Genomic DNA, 19,735 nt, shown 5'->3' on the forward strand with positions numbered 1-19,735 from the left:
TGCAGTGCTGGAATCAAACCCAAGGGCCTAGGGCTTGACATACAAGCGCTCTACAGCTGAACACCATCCCCAGGCCCTGCAAAAATGTTTTGATGGTTTAATCATGAGGTGTGTGGGCGTTATTAATGTTATTTTCTGTACTTCTCCGCATGTCTCTAATGCGTCCTAATTTACAAAACACAGTCCTCTGCTCAACACTCTCCAGGACATGTTGGTGTACAATTATGTTGGAAGCAGCTTCTGGGCTGAAAAGGGGAAACCTGATGAGGCTGTTTTAAAACACAGTTTTAAAACACAGTTGAAGGGACTGGAGAGATGGCTCAGTTAAAAGTACATACCGCTCTCACAGAGGACTGGTGTTTAGTTCCTAGACCAGTGGGATCTCCGTGGGTGTCTGCACGCACATGTACATACGTACATATCCACACTGAGGGATGTGGGCAGTGGTACTCAGCGGCTTTCACACACAGGCGCGGCTTAGCTTTGCTGACGGGATGTAGGTGTGAGAAGTCCCGAAGCAGGCTGGGGACAGCGGGCTCAGCCCTCGGTCCGCTCGCCGGAGGCCGGGGCTCCGCGGCGGGGAGGCCGGGCTTCGGGGCCCGGAGGCCGGGCGGGCCGCGCCGAGGGCGGGGCCGGGCGCGCGGGGGCGGACCTCGGCGCGCTCCCGGCCGCTTGCTGGCTCTGGGGCCGCGGCGGCTCCTCTGCCGGGTCGCGCCGGAGGACAGGCTTCGGGCGGCGGCTTGGACGGCCTGCGGACCGAGCGGGTGGGCCGAGCCTTGGAACCCCACGCTGTCGTCTGCCTTGCCCGCTAGCGCGGGGCGCGCGCCATGGCCGCCTCGCCCGGCTCGGGCAGCGCCAACCCGCGGAAGTTCAGTGAGAAGATCGCGCTGCACACGCAGCGGCAGGCCGAGGAGACGCGGGCCTTCGAGCAGCTCATGACCGACCTCACCCCTGTCCCGGGTGAGCTTCGGGGTTGGCGCGGGCGGTGCGGGTGGGTCCGCGCGGCGGAGAGAGGTCGCCCGGCCGAGGAGGCGTCGGCGGCGGGGACGGGCGGGGCCGCGGGTGGGGAGCGCGGCCGCGGTGGCCGCGGCCTCAGCTCTGGCCGGCCTGGCGACACCAAATGCGGCTTGCGATCTCGGTGGACGGGCCTTCGGTGCGGTGAGCTGGAAACGGGGAGGCGGGCAGCGGGGCCGGGCGGCCTAAGCGGGAGGATGACCCCGAGAGGAAATCGCACGCAGCTGCAGCTCGGAGGCCGGACCCAGGCGCGCCTGGTTCGGGCGGTGCGGCTTCTCTGTGGACACCCACCGCCAGTGAGCCCTTGACTCTCTGCGTGGAAGGCCTCGGGGGCCTGAGGGTCGCACAGCCTCCCCGAGGAGAAGGCTCTGTGCACTCACAAGTGAATCGACGGCTGGCCCCTGAGTGGCAGCGGGCCTTGGTACCACGATGTAATTCCGTGGCTTTCCCACTTTCGCCTCTTGGAGGTGCTTTACGTGGTCCGGTGCATTTGTTCAGCATCAGATATTTAGTGAGAACTGACAGGGTGTCTAGCGCAGATGGTGACCGCGGAGGGACTCAGAAGAATGAGTAAGAGAGAGTCGGGGCAAACACCTGGGAGGCTAGACAACTGGAGCGGACGGCAGAGGATGGAGAGCGCAGGAGTGTCTGGTGCAGACCGCAGAGGGTCAACGTGAGTGGGCAGCCTTGAGGATTCTGAGTGCTGGCCTTGAAGGCACGTTGTCAGATGGGGGAGGCTGTGAAGATTCTGGGGGGTGAGAGCAGATTGCAAGCTGGTTGTTTCCCTGCTTCCTGAGGTGCAGACGTACTATATTTTGGCCACCAAACACTGTGTTGTTTTGGGACTTAAAAAAAACAAAAACAAAAACAAAAACAAAAAACCCAAAATCAGTTGCCAGGGTTTAAATCGGGAGTTTTTTCTTTGAGCATAAACTTAATATAAACTAAACTAACATAAATTTATAGCATAAACCAAATTGACTTACTTTAAAAATTAAGGGAGCTGGAAACGATCTCGAATGTCAGTCACCACCCTCAAGCGGAGTATGAACTCTGTTTTGCCATAAATACAGTTCACACCATTCACTGTTACAGTCCCCTGCACCGAGGCCATTCATCGTATTTATATAATGTTATCTTTCAGTGTAGTAAGGACAGAGTGAACTGCTTTCATTCTCGATGCACTGAAGCATATATATGGGGGGATAAGTGATAGATACAGAATGCAGATAGCTGCAGATACAGAAGCCTGAAGATTTCAAGGGGAAAAAAAAAATGTCCGTATGCCCTGACCAGCTTCCTGCTTACCAGTTGGCATCTACAGGCATTTATATTTTGCGACCTTGATTAGACTGAGCTTGACAAGCTCACAACACACGGAAGAGGTGTGTGAGGCCTGTGCTGTGATGTTAGGAGGTATACATGATGCACGCACACATGGGCACTCTTGTCTGTATAGCTGGAGTTGTTGATCCAGTCACTGAGGCCCCCTCTAAATCATCCCCTGTGGCGAGGCCATGAGTAATGTTCAGATTATTTTTATTCTTAGGGGACAAGGTTGCGCTCTGTAGCCCAGCTGGCTTCTAGCCCGATATCCCTTTTCCTCGGTGTGTAAATGCTGGGATTACAGGCAGGCACCATCATACCTGGTTCAGGTTTTTAAAAACAAACAAACAAACAAAAAGGCCTCACAAACCCTTAGCGTTCATTTAGCTTTGATTTCACTCGCGTGTGTTCGCACATGATACTGTATAACACTTTCGTTAGGTAGAGCTTTTTGATATCCTCACAAACCAAAGCATTTCTGTGTGCAACAAACTCAAGGTTACAAACGCAATAAATCCAAGCCACCTTTCCTGGTGTGTGGTGAATGCTATTCTGATGCACCGAACTTGGATTCTCTATGTGATATGTTGAACTTAATGAGCCTGATCAACGCCGGCTCATAGGCTAATCCAGTTGCTATTTCTGCTAATTACTACGAACGTATGTCACTTTGCCCTGTACCTGGGATGGGGAGTCACTAGCATGTTAGTTCGGCTTGTGTTTTCTCCTTGACCAGTGGGTCCCGTTGTGTTCGAACAGAGACAACACTGAGTGTGCCCCAGTATATTTGCTTAAGACTATTTTCCCTAAGAAATCATAGACTGAAGCAGTTCTCATAAAGAACTCCCGGTCCTCAGATGTGACTGTACTGCCATTGGGAGAATAGTCTAGTTCATAGGGGGTAATCGGATGGCTAGTACTGACTTTTCCTTACTGCTTACAGCAGGCATGTTAATTGATGGGCAGGCACTGCAACTGATCTAGATCCCATTTCTCTGCGGCCTGTGTTGAGTTTCAACTGCTCAGTGGAATCACAGCCAGTCTTTTAGGACTGAACTTGGACACTACTTGCCAGGTGGGTAGGAAGGAGGCTCTCGATCAGCGGTCCTCAACCTGTGGGTCACCCCTCCCACAGGGGGTGGCCAATCAGAGTTTCGCATTAATTCACAATAGTGGCATGATTACAGTTATGAAGTAGCAATGACGTACTGTTACGGTTGGGGTCACCACAGCATAAGGAATTGATTAAAGTTTGCTGTGTTAGGAGGACACAGCCCTAGCTGGATTTTGGGGAATTTTCTCTTTCCAGCTTTACAGCTTCATCAGGAAACAGTGTGAAAGGTTTTGTTTGGTTGTTTGTTTGTTTGGTTTTTTTTTTCCGAGACAAGGTTTCCCTCTGTACCAGAGGCTGTCCTGGAACGCTCTATGTAGACCACACTGGCCTTAAACCCAGCTCCTGCCTCTGTGTTAAGAGTAAAGGTGTGCGCCACCATGCGCAGATAGCAGAGAGACAGCTTGGAGAAGGGAGTGCTAGGACTTGCCCGTTGTGGTACCGGGCTGGGGGTGAAGGAAGGAAAGAGAGTGGAGGCGCGCCAGCCTGGGGAGAGCTTTTGATTCATTTCTGTGTGGTTGGTAAGTGGGACGCTATCAGTGTAGTCAGTGGACTGTTTATGACACGGCGTGAGGGGGTTTGACAGTCGTCTCAGTGTGCTCACGCAGTACTGTGTCTGTAGCGTGTGCCTGGGGTTACTATGGTTACTTGGGATGTTGTAGTGGACAAGCAACAATGCTTTAGGAGTGTTAAGGTCCAGCAAGGAAGACATTTAAGAAGTAAAGACCCAATTTGGTGAATGTTATAAATAGGAAGAAGCTGGAGCTCTGGGCATGGGTAGCCATTCTGAATCAATGGGATCAATGGGTGTGGGGAGGGAATTCTGGGATATGTGTGGGAAGGGAGTGTGCTTCTGGCAGAGTCCTACGGTCCAGCAGGACGATCAGGAGACAGATTTGTGGTGCTGGGGATGCCAGGTTGTAGATGTGGGATTTGGGACCTGATCCTAGAGCAACAGTAAGCCATTGGAGAGGTTGATCCTGAGTGGATTTGCATCTTAAAAGGATCCCTCCAGCCAGAATCTGAAAGGAGGCCACAGTGGAGAAAGTGTTCTGAGGCTGTACTGCACGCCCTGGCAGGGCTTGGTGGCCTTGACTAGCATGACCAGGCCGATGCTTACGGTGTGAGGACCTGTGGAGACTGTGGAAAGGTGGGAGGAGAGCTGGAGATGGCTCCCAGGCTTCAGGCACGCCAGGGCCCCCACGGATAACACGCTGGCAGGAGCAGGTGGGGTTTGAAGAGAGGCTGAGTTTGAGGGACTACTGAGGCTCCGGAAGCGTGTTCTAGCAGGCCATTGTCTCTGTGGACTTGGGCCTCAGGAGGAAAGGCCAGGTCTCCCTCCTTATTTGGGGCTCTTTGGAGTTTAGCCACAGGAGATCTGATGCTGAGGAAGAGGTTTGAGACCACATACTACAGGGAGGAAGGTGTAGTTCAGTTGGTAGGGTGTTTGCCTCGAGTGCTCCAAGTCCTGAGTTTGATCCCCAGCATACATACGTGTTAGTGGCTCATACCAGGAAGCCTAGCACCTGGGAAGTTGAGGCAGGAGGATGAGAAGTGTTAGGTCATTCTCAGCTACACAGGGTTTTTGAGGTCAGCCTACCCTATTTAAAACAAATGACCCCCCCAACTCCAAACTGACTCCACCCCCACAAACTACAAACTGACTCGTAGCTTGCACCCTATTTTTGGCTCTCTGACATATTTTTATTTTGTTTTCCCAAAATGTGTGTGTGTGTGTGTGTGTGTGTGTGTGTGTGTCTATGTCTGTCTGTGTCTGTGTCCCTCTGTGTGTGTGTGTGTGTGTGTGTGTGTGTATGCTTACATCTGTTTAATCAGGGCCAGAAATGACCATTGGGATTGTACATTAAAATCTACACTCTAGATTTTAGCAAAAGAGATCTTTTAGCAACATCCTCCTCACATTTCTTTCCTTTGTCATTAGACATATTTATATTTTTATTTTATGTATGTGAGTGTTTTGCCTGCATATATGAAAGTGTACTACATAGGTATCTGGTGTTCACATGGGCCAGAAGAGGGTTCTGGAGAGCCTGGGACTGGAGTTAGGGCCAGTTGTGAGCTGCCATGGGGGTGCTGGGAATCAAACTTGGGTCCTCTGCTCTTGACTTCTCTCTATTTTGTGTGTGTGTGTGTGTGTGTGTGTGTGTGTGTGTGTGTGTGTGTGTACATGCATGTTTGTGGAGGTCAGGACAACTGGCAGGAGTCAGTCGCTCTTTCCACCGTGTGAGTTCTGAGGCCTGGGCAGCAAGTGCCTTTCCTTGCTGAGTCATCATTTGCCACAGTCCCTGCCATCCCCATGGCACGCCTCATGATGCTGCAGGCTGCTTTACTGACTTAGCTTCCCTACATCTATTTGACTTTGTCCCCTGCTGTAAAGTGAAGTGTGACTAGGGCCCAGAAGCCATCAGTCACTACTGCGTGTGCAGGCTGCTGGGTGTGTGGTGGGTTGCGAGGCACTGGGGAGATGGGCGGGAAGCGAGGGAGAGTGCGGGAAACTTCAGGGTGCTTGGCTGTGAAGGGTGAGTTATATTGACATATCTCAGGGTAAAGTCAGCATGGCCCTCTAAGTGTTGAATCCTTGAATAGTTGGGGAAAGCCACTGTTTGCCTTTTGTTGTTATTGTTTTATTTTGTTTTTATTTTCCTTTTTAACGACAAGGTCTCTCCTAGCCATACAAGTGGCCCCAAACTCACTATGTAGTCAGAAATGGCTGTGAGCTCCAAGTGCTCTGCCACTGCCTCTAGAAAGCTGGGATTACAGGTGCGTCCGCCATGGCTGGTTTTCTGCTAAACAGTGGTGTGCTGTAGAATGGTGAAGCCTTTGAGCCAAGAGTAGAGGGAAAGCCTGGGAAGACCAGGCTCAGGTTAGACCTGACAGCTCTCTGTGCCAGGCACACTGGTTCTTCCCTTGTTATCTCAGGCAGTCTTCAAAGTGACCTCATGGTTTATCTGTCTGGATTTTCCACCGTTTGGAGGCTTAGAGAAGTGTCTTTGCGAGGCTGGTAGGGCAGAGCTGGGACTGGCGTCTGGTTGCCACGTTGGGTATCGACACACTTAAACCCTTTCCCCATGGTAAAGGTGTATGCCTGTGTGCGTGCCTGTGTGTGTGCCTGTGTGTGCCTGTGTGCGTGCCTGTGTGTGTGCCTGTGTGCGTGCCTGTGTGTGCCTGTGTGTGTCTGTGTGTGTGTCTCTGTGTGTGCCTGTGTGTGTGTGCCTGTGTGTGTCTGTAGGTGTGTGTCTGTGTGTGCCTGTGTGTGTCTGTAGGTGTGTGTCTGTGTGTGTGTGTGTGCCTGTGTGTCTGTGTGTGTGTGTGTCTCTGTGTGTGTCTGTGTGTGTGTCTGTGTGTGTGTGTGTGTGTGTGTGTGTGTGTGTGTGTGTGTGTGTGTGTGTGTGGTGTGTGCATGTGTCTGTGCCTGTGTGTAGAAGGAAGATCATGTGTCTGTGTGTGCCTGTGTGTGTGTCTGTTTGTGTGTCTGTGTGTGTGTGTGCCTGTGTGTGTCTGTGTATGTCTATGTGCCTATGTGTGTCTGTGTGTGTGTCTGTGTGTGTGCCTGTGTGTGTCTGTGTGTGTGTCTGTGTGTGTGTCTGTGTGTGTGTCTGTGTGTCTATCTGTCTATTTTTGTTCTCTCTATCACATTTACTGATCTTTTCTCCTCCTCCACCCCCTAGGGCTGAAGCTAAGAATTCTTACTTGCCAGACAATGCCCTACCTCTCAGCCACACCCTCCCCCTAAATCCTTTCACAACAGCACATTGGGTGACTGTAGCTTTAGAAACGACCTTAAAGCTGTTAATTTAGGTCTTGTAAGTTAGCTCTTCTTAAAAATTACTCCTGGAAAGATGGCTCCGGTGGCCAAGAGCAGTGTGCGTTCACACTGCTCTCACAGAGGACCCAAGTTTGGTTCTCAGCATCCATAGCTAATAACTGACCATAACTCCAGCTCCAGAGGATTCAGTGATCTTTTGGACTGTGTAGGCACCTGTACTGATGCATATACATTTTCCTAGACAGATATATGCATATATAATAATTTAAAATAAAATAAATATTTAAAAAATTTCTCCTGACAAATTGAGTCATTTGCACTTACATAAATTTTAGAATCATTTTGTCAATGCATAAAAACAAGACTGGCGGGCTGGAGAGATGGCTCAGTGGTTAAGAGCACCGACTGCTCTTCCTAAGGACCTGAGTTCAATTCCCACTAACCACACGGTGGCTCACAACCATCTGTAATGGGATCCGATGCCCTCTTCTGGTGTGTCTGAAGACAGCTATAGTGTACTCACATATATGGAATAAATAAATAAATCTTTAAGAAAAAAGAAAAAAATAAGACTGCCTGGAATTTTTATGATTTTTGTTTTTACTTGGTGCTAGAGCTTGCGTCCAGGGCCTGTGGTACGCTAAGCCGTGCTCACCACTGAGCTGTGCTCCCAGCTCCCTCGTGGGGTTTTGATTCAGGTTGTGTTGACCACTGTGAGGCTTTTCCAGAAAAGAGTCAGTGTGACTTCTGTCTCAATTTTACTGAAGTATATGATCTTAGGCCACACTTTGCTAATGACTATTACTGGGTGAGGTAAACAAAGACAATGAATGGAAGGGCCAGCAACAGATGGCAAATGGCAGCTAACTCTTAGTCACAGTGGTGGGTAGCAGGGTGTAGCAAGGCCTGGGGCACACAGGACACTTTAGGCCCTGGGCGAAGAATGCAGGAATATGAGTTTAGGGCTAATAAAATGTCTCTGCCATAAAGGTGCTGTCAACCTCCTGTTTGAATCCAGTCCCCAGGACCCATGGGGAGGGAGATAACCAACTTTCCTAAATCACTTTCTGACTTCTATTCACACTCATGTGCACGTATACACACACACACACACACACACACACACGAATGGGTTTAACGTTGTTTGCTCTTTCAGATAAGATTAGAAATCTGGATTTTATGTAGTTTCTCAGGTTCTAAAATTGAAATTGAAAACACTGACCGAGTCAGAACTCCCTGTGGGCCGCCAGCCTATGCCCTCTGCCTTAGTCTGGTTGTATTTTAGTCTTTATTTTCATCATCTATAAACATGGAGGTGTTAAATTCAGTCTCAGGTTTCTTTCTAGTTTAATGATTCAAAATTTCAAAAGAGGAAAGTGTCAAAATAACTGGAAGGTTTTAGAGGTAGCAGAGAAGTAGCCAGAGGACTTGTCCAGGTCTCCGTGGTTCACACACCACCACACATTTTTTTCTGCTCATCCTTATATCTGTTGTGAAGGGCACGGGATGGCTTGGCTAACCACATGAGAGCTGGCCATGGTGTCACACGGTGTCTGAAGGCTCTGGAGATAGGCTCCTCCAGAGGGCGAGCAGTGGTGAGTTGTGGGGTCCTTAGAGAGGCCGTAAGTTCAGTGGAAGGCAGGTCCCTAGCTTGCTTTATAATGAGCCTGGCTAGTGTGTCAAGGCCTTTGGGTAAGGGTTGAAGCCTTTGTGGCAACTCCCAGAAGGGAGGAGGGGCTTTGGCAGGTGTGTCTTTGTGAGCGTGGACCTGGCATGGTATGTAAGACACAATTAAGATCTTACAAGTGACTAGGTGGACCGAGTGATTCAGATCAAGGTGATCAGGAATCTTGTCTGAGCATTTCGAGTCAAATGGTTCTAGTAAGTGCATTTAGAATATTACTCTTTAATATTCTTTACTCTTAAACTTGCCTCATAGGCAGAAATAGCATACTGAGTCTTCAAGTTTGACTCTGAGATCTGAGTTTTGATTAATATATTATGACATATAATTAGTGTGTCTCCCTATACAGCATGTTTGAGAGATCAGTACTGTGATTATAGTGAAGTTAAAGGCACTCAAGGACTTTAAAACTTACAAACAAAAACAGGCATTTGTTTTGAATATGCATATTAAGTTAAGGAATATTATCATCTCTGGGATTTCTCCCAGGGTGCCCAGTGTGCTGGAGGAGGCCGTGAGCCAGGCTTCCTCTCAGATGGTAATCACAGCAGCCAAGGATAGATGGAAGATGGATTTCATCCTTGCCAGCTCTAGTTTTTATGTATCTGAAAGCTTTCATAGTAAATAGTAGAAAATCAGAGACTCATGTGGTCCACAGTGTATGTCTTTCAGACTGTCAATAGCTTGGTCATTGAATTTTTCTTGTCATAATTTCCTTATTTACCATACTTTCATAGTATTTACATTCTATTAGGTAAATTTTAGTAATTAATTTTTTAAAAAAGATTTTATTTCACATATGTGAATACACTGTCACTGTCTTCAGACACACCAGAAGAGGGCATTGGATCTCATTACAGATGGTTGTGAGCCACCATGTGGTTGCTGGGAATTGAACTCAGGACCTCAGAGGAGCAGTCAGTGCTCTTAACCACTGAGCCATCCCTGCTGCGTTGTATTAGATATTTTAAATAACAACAGTATGCTCTTTGGGGAGAAACAGAAGACAGGAAAAGAGCCTGGTAGAAATAGGAATGTGGGCTTTGGGTAAAGCAGCTGTGCCTTGGCTTGAACATATCTGTGCCCTCAGGTCTGTAATGCAGGCAGGGCAACTCCCTGCTTCATTGTGGAGAAAGCTAGGGGTGACTGGACCAAGTAGCTGAGGACGATACCTCATCTACCCTAAGGGCTCAGGTCTGGTATATTTTTTAATTATTACTTTAAATTTATTATTTAATTATATTTAATTAGAGAAGGACAGAGTAATGGAAGGGTAGAAGCCTGTCTCAGGGGTCTCTATGACCTTTCTTCCCTGTGTGAATTATAAATACCAAGTTTATATAAATACACAGTTAATTCACTATTTTAGAAGCATAAGTCATGAAGATCAGGCTGGATCGCTTTATGGTGTTTAAGAACTATAACCAGCTGACCGCCCTTTGAAAAGTAAGGAACAGAGGTTATTAAATCTGTGGGACACTGTTGGATACCTGTTGGTTTGGCCTCTCTTATTAAATATTTTTGTTACAAATTTGTGTGTGTGTGTCTGTGGGTGCATGCATGCTTGTGTGCACTCTCACACAGGGCACATGTGTGGAGGTCAGAGGACATCTTGCTGGAGTTGGTTCTCTCTTTCTACCATGTGATCCTGGGATTACACTCAGGTCTTCGTGACTTGGAGGCAAGTTCTCCACTCCATTAAGTCATCTCACCAGCTGGTGGTCTCGTTTAATAAGCCCATATCTAGAGATTTAATAATTATTCCTTAGAATAATTACAATGATTTCAGGAAAAGAAATGTTTTGCAGCCATTAAAAACAATCACTTGTGGGTGTGTTTATGTGTATCAGTATCATGTAAGGCTCATCATGTAAGCAGGCAAGACGCTATGTTGGTTGAGTGCTGTAGTGCATACTTGAGGAAGAGAGGTAGTCCTGGGAAGGAGGTGGGAGGTGGGGGGATCAGGAATTCAAGGCCAGCCTCTGGTACATCATGAGTTTGAGGCCAGCCTGACTACACGAGGCTTCATCTGAAGAAAGAGAAGGAGAGAGAAAAGAGGGGAGAGGAGGGGGAGAGGGAGAAGAGAACAACCAGCCTTCCAGCTTTGTCTATGCTGTGATCCCTTGTACACAGTTATGACACGTAAGTGTTCATGGAGATTGGGGGGGCCTGTGGAGAAGAAAGGAAAGGTGAGTTTGGTTGTTAGATAGTAGCGTAAGACTTTCTATTACAAAGTCTTTTATTGTTAAAGACTGCGCCTGCATGCTTACAGATCATGGTACAGGACATTTGGAATATTCATACATTCTTCCTAGAACTAATAATTAAAAAGACAGAAGATAGGCAGTGGTGGTGCATGCCTGTAACCTCACTGTTAGGAGTTAGACAGAAGGCTCTGGACCCTTGTCTACACAGTGAGGTCGAAGCCTTCCTGGGTTGTTTGAGACCATGTCTCAAAACCAAACCCAAAGGAAACACAACCCAGAAAGCTCTGGAAACCTGAAGGTTGTGGGCACTTAAGTAGAAAAGGAAATGAAAACCAAGATTTTTGTCTTGTCTTGTTTTTTAGAAAGACAAATGTGACTCATTTGATGTGCATCGAAGTTTATCTGGGAATGTGTTCTGATTCACCAGCAACGCTGTCCCAACTCATTATAACATGTTCAGTTACAAGACCAATGTATTTGACTTACACAGACTGTGCATCCTAGAACTCGTCTTTTAAAGCAGCACATCTATTTACATGTTTTCCAGACTCGTTTCATAAAATTTATCTTTTTTATTCTTTAATTTTATTTTTTATTTATTCACTTTATGTCCTGCACACTGTCCCTCTCCCAGTTACCCACTCCCAGCCCTCCCTCTGCCCACGGTTTCATTTTTGAAGCATTCTATAAGATACTGTATTCGGATGCCTCTTTAAGATTTTGCTGAGCAATGGTGAGCATTCTCGAACTCCTTCTGTTCCAGGTTCAGTTTCAGAGGCTTCAGCAACTGCGCCTTACACAGCACCACGGGGGATCCTTACCTAACGTGAGCCAGCTGCGGGGCAGCGCGCCAGAGCTTCAGGTATGCCACTTGCTGGATGGAGTGTAAGGTTTATCTGTAGCCCTGGACAGATTAGTTAGAAGAATAGCATGGTCCCGAATTGGGTTCAGTCTTCTGGGAAGTCCCTCAGTGTATTCTTCTGTAGCATCCACCCGTGCAGGTGATGACTCCACAAGGAGTCAGAGGCTGGGCATCCAACTGAAATGTGTGAAGAGAACTTGCCTCGAATGTACAAGGCTGGGCTCCGTCCTCAGCATCACCAGAAAACAAAACACACAACACCCCAAAGTGTAACTTGAACCACCCGTTTAAGTTAGAGTTTTTTACTAATCACACTAAAGGAAAATAAACTGGTGAAAGTAAATGTAATATAATTTAGACAAAAGGTATTTATTTTAAAACATTATTATTGTATGGATGTATAGGATGTGTGCATATGTCAGTGGGTAGGTATGCTTGTGCCACGGCGTGTGTGGAGGTCAGAGGACAGCTATCTACTCCACCCTGAGACAGCTCTCCGTGTAGCCCTGGCTGTCGTGAACTCACTCTGTAGAACAGGCTGGCCTCAAACTCAGAGATCCATCTGCCTCTGCTCCTGAACATCAGGATAAAGGGTGTGCATCACATGCCCAGCCTCAGAGGACGTCTTTGAATAGTCGTTTGTCTCCTGTTGTGGGTTCTGGGACTCGAACTCAGGCCTCAGGCTCTCACCAGTGCTCCTGCCTGTCAGGATCCTGCTGACCCCGGCTTAGGCTGTTTGAGATAGAATCTTGTTATGCAGCCCTAGCTACTCTGGAACTTGCTGTGAAGACCAGAGTGCCTTCAGAATGGTGTTCCTCCTGCCTGCACACCTACTGGGTGCTAAGCCAACACTATGCACAGTGTCTGGGACACGGTCTTACTGGGTAGTTCAGACTAGTCTGGAGCAGCTAAGATACACAGCTGAGGATGACTTTGAACTTCTCATCCTCCTGCCTCTGTCTCCAAAATGCTGGGGTTATTTGGGGTTTTGGGGTGGGACCTCGGGCTTTCATATATCTGAGTTCCATCTCCACCCTGTTCTCAAGTTCTTGATTCTTCTGTGGTAGTGCTCTGAGTCCTGGGGTTACAGGCATGTGTCAGGCGGCATGCCCGGCTTCCTCTAAGTCATTTGAATACTTATTTAACCCGAGACTTACCATGTAATCAACACAGGAGACATACACTAGTTCCTCCATATTGTTCTTGTGCGGAGTCTTTGGAGCCTCTTGTGTATTCTACACTTAGAGCACAGCTTGGTCTTAATCCATGTCACTGGATTCATGCGGCTGATGATGGCCTCACTGGGCAGGTGGGTCAGAGGCACAGATAACAGTCTGGCTGCCCTGAGATTAGTGCTGGCTCATAGCTGTAATCATTTACCAGAAAGGCCTTATTCAGAACAATGTGGAGTTACTGTGTCAGACAATAGTGTCAGCTACTACTGCAGTTAAGATCTGAGTCAGAGCTATTCTGTTGTTGTAGCCTCAGAAAAGTTAGAAGCCTGCTGTTTCTTTTTAATTTATTTTTATTTTATGTACATTGGTGTTTTGCCTGCATGTATGTCTGTGTGAGGGCGTTAGATTTTGCAGTTACAGACAGTTGTGAGCTGCCATGTGGGCACTGGGAATTGAAGCTGGGTCCTCTGGGAGAGCAGTCAGTGCTCCCAATCACTGAACCATCTCTCTATCCCCAAAGCCTGCCATTTCTAATTGAATAAGTTAGGATTTGATGTTAGAGTTGAAATCTAGACTTTGTGATGAAGCAGCATAATTCTATGCTTTTGGATACCCTTCCATTTTATTTTTGGGATGTGTTGTCTATGTGGTGTGTATGTGTATGCGTGTGTGTGTGTGTGTGTGTGTGTGTGTGTGCCTGTGTGTGTTTACAGTAATGGTCATAGGCATACAAAGGCACTCAGCTTCTGACATGGGTGCAGGGGATTTGAACTCAGGGCTTGCACTGTGTCTTTGTGCACTGGGCTGTCCTCCTTGTTGAAGAAACTGGGATTATTGTGTCTATAACATCCAGAATATTGTGGAGCATTTTGGATTTCTGCTCTTGAAAATCTTCGTGTGGGTCTGTGTATGGGGCATGCATCTGTGGTGTCTGTCTGCATTTGTATGTTAGTGTGTGCACAAGTACAAGCACGTCACGCACATGTGTGGAAGTCAGAGGGCAGTCTCTGGTGTTAGTCTTCCCTGTCTGTCTTCTTTGAGACGGGGTCCGTGTGCTGCTGTGCACACTAGGCCGCTGTCCTGCAAGGTCTGGAGAGTCTCTCTTGCTCTCGCCTTACAGAGTGCTGGGCTCACAGGCACACGTGTGTACACATAAAATCAAACTCAGTCAATCTTCTTAATCGTTTGAGGGCTTAGGGAGACAATAGATAAAGTGTTTAACGTCTTCATGCAATTAGAGAACCGGCAGAAAAGCTGGGCAGCTATGGCAGCCCCAGAGATCACGGCACTGCGGAGGCAGAGGTGGCTGGTCTCACTGCCCGTGTGTGGTGTGCTCAGGCGAGAGCCCCCAGCAAAGTGGAGCAAGGTTGAGGCAGACACCCAGTGTTCACTTCAGGCCTTCCTTCACATGGCCTGTTCACGTGTGCCTGCACGCCCACCCGCCCACGCCCGTGCCTGCACTCATGTGAGCATGGATACATGTATGCATATACATACATGTCAAATGTGTTTTCAGGATATAGCCAGGCTGGTATCAAGCTCTGCCCTCCTGCCTTGGCCTCTGAGTGTCTCCATACACAGTCAGAATGTTGTTTGGGGGTAAAGATGTAGCTCAGTTGGTAGAGTGCCTGCCTCGCACACACAGGGCTCCCGGGTTGGGTTTCCAGGACAACATGGATTTGAGGTTCAGAGTCGTCCCTGACAATTTAGCAAGTTTGAAGACACCCTGGAAACCCTGCCTCAAACAACCCCCCACCCCCCAAAAGAATTTTGACACCGTGACCCTGACATTTTTGGTAAAGTAATCCCATTTGTTCCTGTTGTCTTTTGACACCTTCTGGTGCTGGAGATTGAATCCAGGGCCTCACACACAGCAGGCAAGCATTCTCCACCAGCGCTGCTGGCTTCGCGTCCCCACCCCCCAACACACACACACACTGGGGCTTATGTCTGTCTCTGTGATGAGATTCAGATGATGAGTCTGTGGCAGGAATAGCTCAGAATGATGGTTGGGTCCTATGAGGCATGTGATTTCAGTTTGTCCTGTGACTGTGGGTGTGCCTTTTACCAACTACAGTCAGTCTTTCAGGCTCTCCTCTCTGAAGTCGCTCTTCTCTTCTCTGTAGTGAACAACTGTTCTATGCATAGCTACCTCAAACAGTCATTAAACTTCATTAAACTTTGCATTATAAACACACCCTCACGAATATTTATATTTATCACTATATATTTATTATATACACATGATTTTATGAGTCCTCATTTTATTCAGTGGGTCATGGTCTGTAACTAGTGTTTTATTTTGATAGTGATATAGTCACGTGTTAGGCCAGGAGGAGCCCTCTTCCAAATAGAAAATTTCTTAACAAATTGGTATAAATAAAGGAGTCTTGGAGCACAGGTTTTCTTCTGTTACCTTTTTTTTTTTTTTTTTTTTTTTTTATAGTTGGCTCTTTTGTGTAGACAGCTCTATGCCATGGGACCGCTGTCACAGTCCCCTTGGTCATCATCCTCTGTCTTCTGTGTCTCATCCTCTGTCCTGTGAATGGAATCAGAAGGATGTGGTCCTCTGGTTTCTTGTTGCCTTTAACTAGTCACACTGGAGCCTCTTCTGTGTTGTTGAGTGCCCTTGCTCCTGGGGCTGCTGGTACCAAGTACTATAACTTGGTGGCTTAAAATAGCAGAAAGTCACTTTCTCACAGTTCTCAGTCTGGGAGTCTGAAATCCGGGATTGGCATGGCTGAGTTCCCTCCGAGTGCTTGGGGAAGTTTTTCCTTACCTCTTCCTGGCGTTGTTGTCAGTAATATCCTTGGTTTGTAGCTCTGTCACTGCCACCTCTGCCACCTCATGTGACCTGTGATTTCTTCTCCCTTTCCTTGGATGTAGGACCACGGTACTGTAGCATGGGCATCTTCTGAATTAATGAGTGATGTGCAAAGATCCTGATTTTTCTTTTTCCCTTCTCTTCTTCTCACAACACCCCCTTCTTCTTCTAAGACAGGGTCTTATTCTGCAATCCAGGTTGTCTGGAAACTCACTATATAACACAGGGCAGCCTCAAACTTGGGACAGTCCTTCTGCCTCAGCCTCTGGAGTGCTGGAATTACAGGCACCACCACGTCCAGCTCCATGTGCATTTGTGCCTTGTATAAATAATCGTGTGGGGGCTGGGGATTTAGCTCATGGTAGGCGCTTACCTGGTAAAGGCCTGGGTTCGGTCCCCAGCTGAAAAAAAAAAAAAAAAAAAAAAAAATAATCGTGTGGTTTGATCTCTCTCCTCTCTCTGTCTGTGTCTCTATTTCTAATGCTGGAGCCTGGACTTTGTTTTTTAATATGCTAAGCAAGCCCTTTACCACTAGTCCATATCCCCAGCCCCCAGCTTTACCTTTATAGTAGGTTGCCACCCTGTTTGCAAATTGACTGACTATACAGTTTCTGCATTCCACCAGTAAGACAGAAGAATCCCACCGCCCTCTGTCTTCTCCAGCACTTGATGTTTCAGGCTTAAAACACAAAAAGCAGCCAGGTGTGGCAGCATGTGCTTTTAATCCCAGCAACAGGGATGCACAGACAAGTAGAGCCGGAGGTTATATCAGATGGGGAGGTACAGTAAGATGTCTCAATAAATAAATAATAAATAAACAGACTACACACACACACACACACACACACACACACGCACACACACATACACCTTGCCATCTTAACAATTTTTAGAATATATAATTCAGTGTCATTAAAAATACTCATAAAAATGAGGCAGGGGCAGGTGAATCTCTGTGAGTTCAAGGCCAGGCTGGTCTACAAAGTGACTCTAGATCATCCAGGACTCAAACAAACAAACAAACAAAACAAACCTCCAAAATAAAAGTAACAATAGCAGCAACAACCCTCACCATTACAGGTCACAAGGAAATGCAAACTGAGCCCTGCATACTCTGAGCACGAACACAAACAGAACAGCTACTGTAGAAAACAGGCAGCTCCTGGGACTCACGATCCAGCAACCATAGCAGGGAAACCCTGTCTTGAAAAAAACAAAATAAACAGACAAAAAAACCAACCAACCAACCAAAAACATTCATATGATTGGTCAGTCAGTCTCCAGGACTTTTCACCTTTAAAACTGTAAGTCTGACTAAGTGAGTGAACAAAATTTGCTAATATCAATTCGTGCCCTGCATGCTTTTCCTTCACCCTGACTCGTTCTTACTGGTAGGATCGATCTTCTCAGTATTTGCATTCTGGTCCAATGAGCCAGAAGAGGAACTTTGTAGTGTCAGAATGTCGTCCAATTGTATATTTACTTTATTGTAAATAATGGAGAACCGTGGTCAATAAATAGTTTTATATTCCTTAAAAAAAAAAACTGTAAGTCTGTATTCACTGAGAAACAATTCTGTGTTCCCTTCCCTGGCCTGGGAGCCACCCTCTGCTTTCTGCCCATGGTCAGAGCCATGCTACGTGCCTCATTTACTCAAACACTGTTTGTCTTTTTGTGACTAAGTTGTTTCACCTCACACGATTTCCTCAAGTTTCATGCATATTGTAACAGGATTTCCTTCCCTTTTAAGGGTGAATAATATTCTATTGTATGTGCATACCACACGTGTTTATCTGTTCATCTGGTGGACACGTGTTATTGTATGTGCACACCACACATGTTTATTTGTTCATCTGGTGGACACTTGTGTTATTGTATGTGCACACCACACATGTTTATCTGTTCATCTGGTGGATACTGCATTATTGTGTGTACACACCACGTATGTTTATTTGTTCATCTGGTGGACACTTGTGTTACTGTATGTGCACACCACATGTATTTATCTATTCATCTCGTGGACACTGCATCGCTCTGCCTCTTGACTGTGGTGCATAATGCTGATGTGAATGTGCTGTGGTAATGCAGCTCTCTCAAGTCTCTACTTCCTGTTTTGTGACAGGGCTTAGATAGTCTAGGCTGGCCTCAGACTAGCTAGTAGCTGAAGATAATGGTGAACTTCTGATCCTCTGGCCTCTGCTTCCCAAGTGGCTGGCATTTGCTCTCTCTCCTCCCCAGTAATAGCCATCCTAATGGGTCTGATATTTTAGTGGAAAAGGCTGGGGTGTCTCATTGTGTCTTCAGTTTACATTTCTCCTGACAATAATGCTGAGGGTTTTTTTGTTTTTGTTTTTTGAGAGACAGGGACTTGACTGGGCTGGAATTCATTATGTAGAGCAGGCTAACGCTAAACTCAGGGATCTGCCTGCTTCTGCCTCATGAATGCTGGGAATGCTCACACCAGTTTGAGCATCTTTAGTTGACTTGCTTCTGCTGCCCCTCCTCCCTCTTCCTTCTCTTTCCTCCTTTTCCTCCTCTTCCCTTCTTCCTGCCACACTCTCCTTCCTTCTTCTGATAACAACAGCAACAGCTATCATTACTGCTGTTTCATAGACAAGGTCTCACTTTGTAGCCCAGGCTGGCCTTGAACTGCTAGTGATCCTCTTGCCTTAGTCTCCCTAGTGCTAGGATTTCAGGCTGGGGGACCAGGGACATCTTAATAATATGGAGTCTTTATTCTTGAGTATGGTTCTATTTCTAAACATTACAGAAACACAGATTTTAATTGCTTTTTATAATCATTTACTTCCACAGAGTCCTCTTTTTATGTTTTCCTCTTGTTATATTTTAATTAACAAATAAAATGTATATTTATAATGTACAACCTTCTTCTTTTCCCTCCACCTGGGATTGAATTTAGGATGTAAGCGTGCTGGCCAAGCACTCTCCCACTGCGTTCCCTCCATGTTTTGGTACATGGGGACTGGTGACTCAAGCTAATTAGATCTACACTGACTCTCATCCTTCCTACTTTTCCTGAGACTCTGCTCTTAGGCATTTTTGGTAATACAATATGTGGCTAGTAATTACAGTTATATGAAGTCCAGTAGATCCTTTGGACTGTTCCTCCTACCCATTCGTGTTTATATATTGCTTGGGGACAGGGTTTGATCTACATAGCCCAGGCTGGCCTACAACTCACTATGTAGCTTCAGGCTAGCTTGGAACTCTGTTCTCTTACCTCAGTCTCCTGGGTGCTAGATTAAAGGTTGTACCACCACACCAAACACAGCCTGTGACTTTGGTTTTGCTATACCATTGGATGGTAAGTAGACCACTATTTTAATATGTTAAGAGTTAGTTCTTTATCCCAGTGGCTGATTTGAAAACTCTTTTCCTCTAGTGCAGAGGCCCTCACAAGGGATGCAGGGTATCAGCTGAGTAAACGAAAGCATGCCCTTCCAGTCTTCTTCTGGCAGCCCTTAGCGTGGGAGCTGCTGTCAGGTCAAAGCTGTCTACAATGGAACTGGCACATGTGCACTGCAGACAGTGAGGCGGAAACGGACAATTCCTCTGAGGGCCAGAGCTCTGCTCTTTGGTTAGAAGAGAAGTAATCCTTCCACTGTCATCTTCCACTGAATCACAGCTTGGGCACCTGTTGGCTGTGTGTCCTGCTTATTAAGCAACCACAGAGCAGGGGACCTAAAGGCTTCACTCTACACTGGGCTCTCTGAGTGTGTAATTG

The sequence above is a fragment of the Rattus rattus genome, chromosome 2, assembly GCF_011064425.1.
Source record: "Rattus rattus isolate New Zealand chromosome 2, Rrattus_CSIRO_v1, whole genome shotgun sequence".
In the NCBI taxonomy this organism is placed as follows: Eukaryota; Metazoa; Chordata; class Mammalia; order Rodentia; family Muridae; genus Rattus; species Rattus rattus.